A 12,397-nucleotide genomic window follows, 5' to 3' on the forward strand; every position below is an offset into this window, starting at 1 on the left:
TCTCTCGCACGTGCTTTATTGCTCTCCGGGCTGTATCTCGGTGACTCGGTTCCTCGTCAATCAGCGACAGGCGCTCGTTTTCTTGGACCTCTTCTTGTTTCACGTTCGTGGCTCTACTTTTCCTCGTGTCCCTTTGCCGCGGGCCACGTTGAAGAGGTCACGGCCCAACTAGCAGGTGCCCGAAAGCACGAGCAACGCGTCCGGATCTGCAACGGGAGAGCTGACACGCATGCATGAGTCGTTACGTAAATCTCTGGCGGTACAGTACCTGGTTTCTTCTCCGCCTCTGCTTTATAGGGGAGACACGGGATTGTTGTAATTTTCGGGAAATCGATCGGCAAGCTTCCCGTGGACCGTGACGAAACGAGCGTGACGGACCGCGGACAATGTGTTCGAAGGATGCTTTTTATGGTGGTGGGTGTCTGTAATCGGGACTTTCCAAGAGATTGCCGGTGAAATGTACTGGCAACACTTTTATGGACATATTAAGGAATACAAAAGATACAACGAAACCCTTGACGCCTTGATTCGTGGCGCAATATTTTGCACCTTTTGGTGCAATTCCATAAAAACGTTATTTGTAAAATGAGAATTGTTGGAATATAATGGTTCGTTAGGTACCATGAAGTTTGATTAAAAATTAATTTAATTTGATAATGATGACATCAATACAAAAATACCTCGATAAAATTAAAAATTAAAAATAGCTTCTAGTGTTAAGAGTAGAAGCAAAGCTCAGCTCACCTCGCAATGTCCCTCCTCCCAATCATCAGACGTACTCCAATTTAATCCCCATTAACACCGATTCCCCGAGTGTCTCAATCGTCCAACCTCGTTGCAACCACCACGACTACGTGGCTGCACCTTGAGCGGTGGTCGGATGATCGATTACGCCCCGGTCTCCATTAAGCGTCGTACACGAGGAACAGGGTTGTCCTAGACTAACAGTACGACCGAAAGACGTATGATGTTCGGTCGGTGAATGAGCATCGAGAACTCTCGAACTGACGTGGGGCATAAGGTTGGTTCGCCCGTTTGTCGCGGCGATGCAGACACGTCCATCACGCGTCTCCCTGCAGGGACAGAAAAACCGCGATCACGTCGCAGGGTGCGGGGCTTCGAACGTCTAGGGCAGAGGCCGGTGTTGCGGTTTCAACTCGTCAAGATGCACGCAGCCATTCACCATTAATCAACGAAGGGGAGTAAATGATTACGCCGATGGCACTCGAGCTAAGCCGCGTGACTGGACGACCAAGCTGGCTCGATGACGAATGAAGGTTTTAACTTGTCAGAGCCAGGAACGATCGAGGACGCGTCTACGTTTCACGATCGGCATTCGATCGCCTCCCTATCATTCGCGACGGCCGACCTGTACGCGTTGTTAAAGGAACAACCCTCGTCCCCCATTACGTGGTACTTCTGTAATGACCGGGATAGCCTGACCCTACGGGGCTTCGAGTGGAATACGCTGATCGATGATCGGATAAAGATCGATGTTTCTTCGTGAATCGTTCGATGGTCGGGATTACGGGCGCCGGGGAGGAGGATGGAAATTGTGGGTGGAATTTATATTCAATTGTTGCGGTTTTGTTATTAGGGTGGTGCATATCGAATGGATGATTTTGAAACATAGCATTCGAAGACATCAAAGTATCGTGAAACAGCACTTATGGTATATCAATTGTAATCTGAAAATTTCCAGAATATGAATATTTAAAAGGTAATCACCAGTATCCTGTCCTATTTATCAAGCTCGTTCGGAATTCACTGTCGCCGCGAAATATAATGGAATCGCTCTGTGTTCGTTTGCACCAGCGTCACGCGCTCGCGCATAGTATGAGGAATAATTTGCAGCCGCTTTGCGAGTCAATGTAGCGTAAGTTATAATTTTATACGTTTCCCGCGAAACGAGTTTGCACTGAGCAGGGCGCGTGACTCGCCCTCCGCGTTGCATACGATTCGCACACCTGCAATAACATCGCTGGGTTTATAGCGACGACCTCTGATCCCGTTCGCGTTCGAGATAGAGTCTGGCTGATGCGTCGAAGGGAGCTTATGGTAGTACTTTGATTACCCAGTCATTTTCTCAGGCCCTTATTCCTACGATCTCTTCAGCATCGAGTCTGGACTGAATGTTACAAGATTACGTTTGAATTCGAGCTTCGTGGATGATGAAGAAAAAATGAAAACATTAGAAAATCAGCAAAGACTGCAACGGAAGTCGCGAAACCACAAATCGGTTTTCGGCAAAAATGATTATGATATTCGTAAATTGCATGAAAAATTACGCTAAAAGGAACTGCATCCGCAATATCTTCTACTTGAACCTCCATTAGTTGAAGTGTATAGAATCGGTCGTTTAATTGAGATTCACGGTTCCGGTGGACATAATGCGGAAAGAATGAAGCCCATATCTACGCCAATGTCCATGGGGTCTCATCTCCCGGCATGGGCATTAAGAGGTCACGCTCCGGCAGGTGGTGTACGCGTGATTCACTCGGTCGTTCGCTTCCAGCTAGGTGTACCCCTCCGATTCACTCACACCAGTCAGTTAATTGTCGCAGGGACGTTGATTTAAAGCATCGCTCGAATGATCCCCCTTGCTGAGATAATGAAAGTAGCTCCAAACGAGGTCCTCCTCGTCCTTAGAAGCAAATAGTGGCCATTGTATAGTTGAAACAATGAGAATTTAAATTTATTTTTCAGAAAGTAAAAGTAGGCTCTAGAATCGGAGAAGATGAAAAATATTCTCGTTACTACCCTAACTTGATGAGAATATGCCACCAACGACCTCGAGGTCTTATCACCAGCCCATAGATCTTCTTAAACATCATTTCTATCTGTTGATCACCAGCGCGCGTGCATGTACGGTTAAAAACATGCATCAGAACAGCTGCAGATTGCGCGGGAGTGTAATCAGACTTCATCTTGTTGCTGGGTTCTGACCGAGTATACATCATGCGGTCGTGAGGCCGTCACGAGCGACTCATTCATTGTTCCCCGGCTCGGTACAGCCTGCGGGTCTGCTCGTTTTCGCTCTATTTCTTTCGTTTTCTCAAGGACGACCTGCTTTTTCCTTCCTTCTTTCTTTCACGAGCGCCACTTACCTTCGTTAGACCCCTCTGTTTTAACGAACCCCGGCTTGTTGAGTTCCTCCGAGATTGCACCTTAACTGGGGTTAATTCGAAGATGGATCTAAACAGGACGCCTTTGGATCTCGAAGGCGACCCGCTGGTTTCAAACGTGCGAGAAGAGAAGGTGTGCAACTTTTTCGATCTACCGAGTAAGTGAAAGAAATTCGACGTCGCGAAGGCGTGATCGTTTCCAATGGAAAAAGCGGGGACCGGTTGCAGCTGCAGCTCCTCGTGCACGATCGTTCTCGTTGGAACAGGGCACGATAAACAGCGACGAGGATAAGGATGCCGGGGCAGGACACGAAAAGGAAAGGGAAGATCCGTGAGCAAGAGCAATTGCAACCGTGTCCTGTCGTGCGCTCGATTGAGCCAGCCGGTTGTACTGCAGCGAAGACCGGAGCCCAAGACTCTTGTAGCCTTGGAAATGTGCTCGAACGGAAGGGTGAAAGGAAGAGAGAAGAGGGAGATCTCGAAGAACTTTACGAGGAACGTGCGGAGAATGCCGCGCAAGGAGGATTCCTTAACCTTTGGCACGCCGGCTTGGCGCGGCTCGTTGCTCGATTACGATCGATCAGGACCCATCCCGGTATCGTTTCCAGGGCGGACCATCTCGCTGTAAGGTCGGGACGTGCTTCCTCCGCGGAACGTCACATCCGTTTTATATTCTCCGGGATCACGCCTCGGTTTAATGGAACGTGAGCGAGGAACTTTGAATGAAATTCGCGGGACGATTTTGTGTCTTATTGGGATGGGTTTCTACCTTTCTCAATTCCGTTTTCAAATTCAATGTTTAATTTTACTAAGATTAGATATAGAATCTTTTTAAATTAATAAAGTGTGCCAGCTAAGGGTTAATGCCGTCACATTATCAAATAAATGATCAAATAACCACGTGAAACCTTCAACTGCCATTTCTCAGCCCGAAACAATAGACGTGCCAGGCGATTCATCGTGCCTTTTCGTCTCCCTCGATTTCCAGATATCCCGGCGCAATTTCCATCGAAGAAAGTTCACTTCTTCGACAAGGAAATAAATTCCCCGGCTCGAAAAGGGTAATACCGAGACGCCTTAATCTTGCTCGCCTGAAAGGTCAGTCCTGGTCGATCGCGAATCATCGAACAGCCGGCGTTTCCATTGTTAAAGAAAATCGATGGACGTGGAAGAAAATCGTGTTCCATCTTATAAAAAATGAGGGAAGCTTTCTCAACGAGACAACGCATGACATTCCGATATCTTTACTCACGGGTTCGTTCGAGTTCCTTCATCCTCGATGCTCGTTTCTTTCCATTCTTCAGGCTCCCGTTCTCGGAACAATCACGCCAGGGCGTGTGTGCATACGATTGCGCTTCGTTCGTGGCACGAGCAACGTGTCAGAGACCGCAGCTGTGCCCAGTCTCCTTTTCTTTTGCTCCTGAAACCGTGTATATACAGTCTCTTCCCTTTCTTGCGGCTACCGACACCGCTCTCTGCTCCTGCTTCAACCGCCTTTCTACTCCTCTGCAGTGCTCATTGTAAGGAATCCTTGGATAATTACACAGACCAAGCTGTCGACAGAGATCTTCCAACTGAATTAAACGATTCACCATTGCATCGATGTTGGAGAAAATATACATTTTTCGGTTATGGAATTGGGCTTTGATTAATGAAAATTAGTGTGAAATTGATTAAAAGTAGAATTAAGTAATGAAAGATCAGGTCTATTTAAAAATTTTGATAAAATTTTGTATGTTTAGTTCATAAAAATTTGATTGAAATAAAGTTTGTAATTATTGATTAGTACTACTTAAGTAATAGTTCGATATACTTTCCTCGATTAATTAAACAAGATCCCTATCGTTGCAACATTTAAAATCAAAGTGTAATTCAATTAAAACTACACCAGCGGTATAATCGTTTCTAATTCCTATTCTGCAATGCAGATGCAATTTAAATTAATTTCGTTCGTGACAATATTCCTAATGCGGATTGTAGTTAGCCGGAGATACCTCGTTCCGAATAGACACCGCATAGAGAATGTAAATAGAGGGTGTTGTGCAATCTGGTGGCCAAGTCTCGACATCGATTACGATACCGGTACCCGTAAGATGCATACCCGGATAAACGTATAACCGATAATAAATCCGCGTTAAATTGCATCGAGGCGTCGGCACCGCGACGGTAATTATTCCCAACCTACGAATCCGAGCAATAGTCGCGTACAATAAATATCCCAGACAACAGTACACGATTATTATATCTGACCGACACGATGGGCGTATGTAAACGATCGTTTACAAAGATTAATTACGCGTTTCATTGCGTTCGTACAACGAAACGAGCCCCGTCGACAATGATCCTTTGATTTATCCATCGACAAATTGAAGCTTTTATTTCCGATCGTAAATCAGAACCGCGACATTGAACGAACCTGTTCCATCCTTGCGATTGGATAAAAATTATTTCAGAGAGAAAAATAAAAATATTCAAATACCAACGAACTGGAGAAGGTTGAGACTCAAACAGTTATCCGGGAAGAGATCTTTGCAAAAGTTCTGATTGTTCAAGGTTGAATTTTGCACGGACCACCAAGGTGGTCGAGCCCATTGTTGTCACCCACTTGTCACGATCTCTCGCTTCCTATCTTCCTCCTTTCTGTTTCCTTCAAGGTGCATCGCCCCACCATGAAATGGCTAATGCGTCGGGATGCTGTCGCGTATCGTGCACTCCCATCTAAGCCCGACTAACACCTTGGGTGGCGCTTCGTTTAGTGAAGATATCAACGGTAGATCTAGGAACCGAGCGAGAGCGAGTATTTTGTCTGCTGTCACGAGGGCCCCCGCTCACGAGCCTATTATTTATATGCAACCTTGTAGGGTATCGCGATGCACGCGTGAAAGGGCTGCCTGCTGGAAAAATTCAAAATGATGTTCGGGTGACTTGCATCCTCCAAGGCGAAAATTTTTGTTAAAACTATTTGGCGGATGATTTGTTCCATCGGGGGGATAGTTACGTGAAAATTTGCCAATTCTACGAGCTCTAACTTCAACCGACGGACCGGCGTCTGCTTTTTACCCCGGCCCTTTTTCCCAGGGGACGTTTCTTTCAGTCGCGCGAACTCGAATGCGCATTCAGCGGGGTATAATTCTCGGTAGTTCTATATATTCGGCAGAAGACCGGTATTTAAGTCTTTGTAATCCGGCGAAGTTCTGCGGGGGAGCGGACGGTGAGTCATGGCAGGTGCTGGCCGAAGAACGAACCAGAAGACGAGCAGTGAACTCTGTTCTTTCGCACAGACTCCATCGTCCTGTCCCGTTTATCTTGCTTTTATTTCCCCGAGGGTTATTTAAAAGCCCTTGATCCTGCGCGAAATTGTGCAATCGTTGCGTTCCCCTTACGCGTAATACGGGATCGAAATCGGTATTTTACTTTTCATGTATTTCGATTATAATTTCATCAAACATTCTGGACAACCGAATATTTTCCAGTTGGAATTTTATTAAATTCCATGCGCGCTTCAAAGTTGAAGTATTTTTTCATTAAACCTTCATACGATATTCGATATGTACCTAGGAAGAAAATCCCTTCCAATACCAATTAGTCTGTTCGAAGTAGAATATTCCATTAGCCGAATTCTTCTTCGACTTCGTCGATTCAACCACCCACGCGTGCTTCCCAGAACTCGAGCCAGAATGTTGCAGCCATTTGTATCGATGAAACGACCGAAAATGGTGCCGATCGATCCGTGGGATCAAGTGGAAACGTTGTTGGAAGTCGCGGCACGAGGCGGTAGCAATTATTCTCCGATTTTTTCCCTCATTAGCCGCGTACCCTGTAAAAAGCTTGCGGAGGGAGAGGAAGAACGAACGAAAGGCAACCGAGCGTTCGCCTCGAGGGGATGACGCGAGGATGAAGAAAAAGACGAAGAGAACCGGCGCATGACCCCGCCTGTGTATGCACCATCTTGCTGGCGTTGCTTCTTCGCGCGCGTTGTTGCGTTGCTCTATTCTTAGCCTATGATGGGACAGGTGGTAGAGCCCAGACAGCTCACCTCGCTCTCCCCTTTCAGCTTATCTCTAGTTACGTTCCACAGGTAACTCTTTAACCGGCTGCTCCTGCTAATTGCACACTTTCGAGAGATACGTATTGCTATCTCTTTACTGGGAAATGAATACCATCAAGATTCTACTTCATTTCTGAGGAAATGTTGCCGGATCTTTATGTTGTCTGTAAAAATTTTTGTACTGAAAAGAATATTAAAATAAAAAAAATCTATTTGCATATAAATAGTAAGATATACTAAATGCCATCTATGTGTTCTTATAAATAAAACTGATTTTACTATCCTGTTCTATAATTTACACGGGTGCCACAGCAGCTAGTAATTTGGATAAAACGAAAATTTACGATTGGAAAGAATTTCTGCGATAAGAGAGCTGTTACCTCTTTCTTTCTCATTGGCGGGTTGTTTTCAGTAAGCAACATTCCTTTGCAACTTGTACGCCACGTCTACTTAGCAGCAACCCTGTCGTTTATCTAATAAATTGATCACGGGTAGAATTAAACAAATCAACCCTTCTCTTCTATTTATCCGTCTCATTACAGCAAACATAAGCTGGTGAAACGAGGTGCTGCACTTCGCAGCGTAGGAAGTTACGAGCAGTCGAGCTGCTCGGTTGCTTATGCAAATCTACCAACAACGATCTTCATTCCTTTATGCTCCTCTACCTAGCGTTTCCCTAGTGTTTAGTAGCGATGGGGATGATCCAATACTGTTCAAATTATTTTTCAAAATAATATTAAATTTTAGTATAAAATTTAATGCCACCCTGTCGTTCAAATAATATATCAGAATAATATTAAACTAGAAACAGAAACTTACCCCTGTCTCACCTATAAACTACCCCTATAAACGAAGTACCGGCGTTTCTATTCACGCCCTATTAAACCTTAACACTTCACGAAGTGAACCTGGTCTGCACTATAAAATAAAAGAAGAATAAAGATGCTCTATTAACAGGCGTTTAAGAATCACTTTGTGCCAGCTTCTTTTTTTTATCCTCAACGTTATTTACGCGCTCGAAAGGAAGGACCGATTCGCAGCGGAATATTTATACCCTGCAGACCATTTATTTATAACGTACAGCCTTATCACGGCTCACTCGGGGAAGATTAATGGCACGCAAGCAACTTTGTTTACAAGACACCTCGTTACGTAAATAGGACAACACCCTCTTCGCATCTCGCGCGCGTTGCCGAGCATTTGTCACTCGCAAAAGTGGACTCGTTAAAGAGAAAGTAACGTCGAAGCATTCGAGAAAACGAGCAAACGACCCTGGTTAACCTCTCGGCCATTGGCTGACGGCCAATTCGAAGCGATCGTTCGATCGCCGACAGGCTCCGAAGGGGGAGAAAAAAAGTTCCATCCCCGTCGAAGCTGTTTAAATTCAACGGGGGTTCGTCTCGTCTCACGGGGCGTGCTGGGTGGTCGGTCGAATCGACCAGCCACCCATACAAACGTGAAACGTTTCAGGAACTTTGGCACGCGTTACCAATTCCCGTTGCGACTTCCATGTTGTGTCGTCCTTCGGCGACCATTGTGAAAGACGCGTGAAAGAAGACATCACGCGGCTAGACGAGTTCCCGAAGAAGCGGCTCTTCCGGCACCAACCGTGGACAATTAGATTCACGCAGTTGTCCCGAAGTTGGTCCAACACTGGACGCGACCATTGTCCTGCAAACCCCGACAGTTTTTGCCTTCTCGTTGTTCGTGTTCGAACCATTGTCCACGTTGTTGGACAGCGGCTGCTGGACAACGCGGCAAATTGTACGGAACTAGCCGATCCTCGAGTTCAATGGAGCTAAATTGCGATAAAAAGAGCGCGCGAGGATTCTTCCAGGTGGAAAGCAGACGTCAAGAAAGATGCTGGGTTAAAGGATGCCTTTGATTCTGCTGGGGGTTGTCTGTGACGATTGAAAGATGAAGTTCTTTTGCAAGTTTCAACGTTATAAAATTTCATTTTAAAATAGCGTAACGTAATTAGCATAAAACAGCATAAGTAGAAAAACATTCGCTTTTATCATAGCAGACCATGGTATATTAAATTTATTACTTCGCTGGTGGAAAGCAAGGACGATAGAGTTGTTTTAGGACGTTGAAACGCAAAGGTAGTTCGCGAAGGAAGGAAAGTGGCTGACGATGGTCCCTGCAAGGATGATGGAAGTTTGTTTTTATTGGACTACCCACGGAATCTTCATCTGTGCACGATTCCTTTGACGGAGGGTCGTTCTGGTGCTCGTTAGAAAAATAATACCGTCCCCTTTCGACGACGACAAAGTCAAGCACGGCTTTACCGTCCAGGCACGTCCAGTTGTCGACGGTCTTTGAGAAAATAATCGTACTTTCCAGTATTTACGAGTATATAACCCTCGAACAGGATATGTCGCGTCCACCCTTCATGGAAATCCTCCGTAAGGCTTCGAAGTTTATTTTTCATCGAGGAGTCAAGAGGAGCTTCTGCTTGTTCCTGTCTCCTCTGCCAGCAGACTCCTTTCGACAAAAGAAACTTCGAGGTACCGAATATCCTTTGAGCGACAGGATCTGAAAATATTGATAAGTTTTTTTCTTGCTCCATTTAACTCTCTACTCTAGTCATCTTTAGCAGCGAAAGGGTTAAGCCACTTTCACCTGTCAATTACAGTCGGCTAGAAGAATTAGTAGAGAGTGGAAGAAACGGTAACAGTGAAATAGAACAGAATGAATGATGCTGCAGAATCGTCGGGCTTATAACGATCGACCGACGATTGGCCTGTGCATTCGTGCCAAGATTGTTTCCAACAAATTATCTTTGTTATTAATGATTCCGGTTCACCCGACACCTGTCTCGCGGAATCGTTTTCTGCAATCCGAAAGCAATCACCGCCCAGGTGCTCTTTATTATTTCCCCGGTTGGAAATAATCGGATATAACGTTTGAAAGGCGAGCCTCGAAGAAGTCATTGTTATCAGAAATCTAAGGAAAGAAAGTTTCATTGTAGAGAACGAATAGCCAGAACCTCGGCGATCTTTTGAAGCTGGAAATGGTAGATTAGAAACCGGGCCGAAATTGAAACTACAATACATAGTAATTAAATGACGATTAAATTGAAAGAATGTCTAATCTATCTATTGAACGCAATTTCAAAAGAACAGCACAATCTACCCTCGTGTGCTATCATCATCAACGTTATCCTTTGGATCTAAGAACAGGTCTGCTGTCCGACATCCTTAAAAGTACAGGGGTAAATACACGTGTACACCACGTGAAGGCTTCATTTTTCCCCCTGCAACGATTCACAAGGACACAGCAGGCCATCCTGGGTCAAGGATTTCAATCGAATAGGGATATTTCCAGGGGTGGCTGATGGCCATTTTTCGTCTCTTTAAGATCGACGATAAAAAGATGGGGGATGATTGAGGAATTCATGAGAAAATATTAAAATATTTTCATACCTACAAAAATTCATCCAAATTATCCGGAGGTTTCTTTATAAATGAAGCTGATAATTTTCGAATAATTTGACTCACCGTCGCTTTATTACCAGCGTCGGATAATTTATCAAAGGGTGGGCGTGAACACGTAGCGAGGCGATTAATCGGCTCCCAAACAGTGACATTTGAATCGCGCCAGACTTGGCCAGCTTCTCGAGAAAGAGCGAAAAGGCATTAATTCGCGATAACGGGTCCCTGGACGAGGTCGCAGCCTTTATTATCCGTCGGATTTAAACGGAAACGTAGGCCCCGGGGTGAGAGGTTAAGGAGCAGGGGATAGCGAAATGACGTCCGTGTGGGAGGACGTTCTGTTCGTCGTCAGAACTTCGGGACAACGGTGCTCAGCGTGACTCCGTATTATTTGGTGTTGCGGTCGCGCACGGTGCCCCATGACGCGGCTCCAAGTCGTTAGCCACCATTCAAAATCACCTTAAGTCGCCATCAAGTAGCGACTATTTTGTCCTCCGCGTCTCGAAAGATTCTCGACCACCCCACTGTCACCCCCATCGTTCCACTCGTTGACCATGGCCGAAGGAATTATAATTTGAACGATGAACGACGAGACGTTCGCTCGAGGAACATCGGCAACTTGACGTGGCTGGCCAGAAAAATATATGACAGGCGAAAGGAGATGCACTTTTAGCTGATGATAATTGGGACAGGGGATGCAGATCTGAATTTCTATATTTTCAATCTGAAATTTCAATGTCAATAAAAAAAGAGATATCTCTTAATTTAGATGGAGGTCTGAATTTCTATATTTTCAATTTGAAATTTCAATGTCAATAAAAAAAGAGTCATCTCGTCTCTTAATTTAAACCAGATCCATCAAGGTCACCATCGATCACGCTTCCGTTCGCCAATTTTCAACGGCATAAGGCACCTCTATTTTCGCCAGGTCGCTAGAGCACCGTCCACGGTTGATTAACACTTTCGATAGGAGGACGCTTTGTCGGTCGCTTTGTGGCGTCCACGACACAAGTGCAATCGTCGCCGTGCGAAGAGAGGGTTTTACGATCGAAACCACGGGAGATACGTTCCCCGAAATTTAAGGCTTTATCTCGCGGCGGCGGATGGACTAGCTTGGAATTCTTTTTCGAAATACGCCTTCTCGGCTGCTCGTAAAAAATCTCTCGCCCTGAGCCCCTGTGTCACGTCGTAAAAACTAAAACTCGCATCTCGACGCATTTACACCGACTCCGGGTATTATGATCTATTATTACAGCCCCGAAAAATTTCATGGAAAGAAGAAACTCACCGATACGTTTCCTGTCTCCACCGTCGCGTCTCAGGTGAACACCATGGACGGTTTATAGTCCTGGTGAAGGTAACGAAAGTGTTACCGAGATTATTGAATCGGTATATTGCTCGTAACTAATAATTCATTGGTTGATTTTCAGGAAAGCTGAATAGATGATGGTTATAAATGAAAATCCTTGAGCAATGATAGTTTAGATCAATTTATGGAGTTTCGTGGAAGATGAATTTAGTTTGTCTTTTATTGACTTTGAGTTTTGGTGATCATTTTTTATTAATCATTAATCACATTTTGTTTTCTACCATCCTCGAGAATATTTCAACACCATCACCAAGATTTTACATAACACATTAACACATTCGTACGAATCTTCTCCGAGTCTCTACCGAAAGATAAAAGATTCTCCCAAACCGAGAAGCGCGGATCGCGCAATCAAACCTTCCTGGAAGCGAGAGATCCTCGTCAACCCTTTCGGTTCCTATCAAAAATCTCCCACTAG

The sequence above is a fragment of the Osmia lignaria genome, chromosome 4, assembly GCF_051020975.1.
Source record: "Osmia lignaria lignaria isolate PbOS001 chromosome 4, iyOsmLign1, whole genome shotgun sequence".
Lineage (NCBI taxonomy): Eukaryota > Metazoa > Arthropoda > Insecta > Hymenoptera > Megachilidae > Osmia > Osmia lignaria.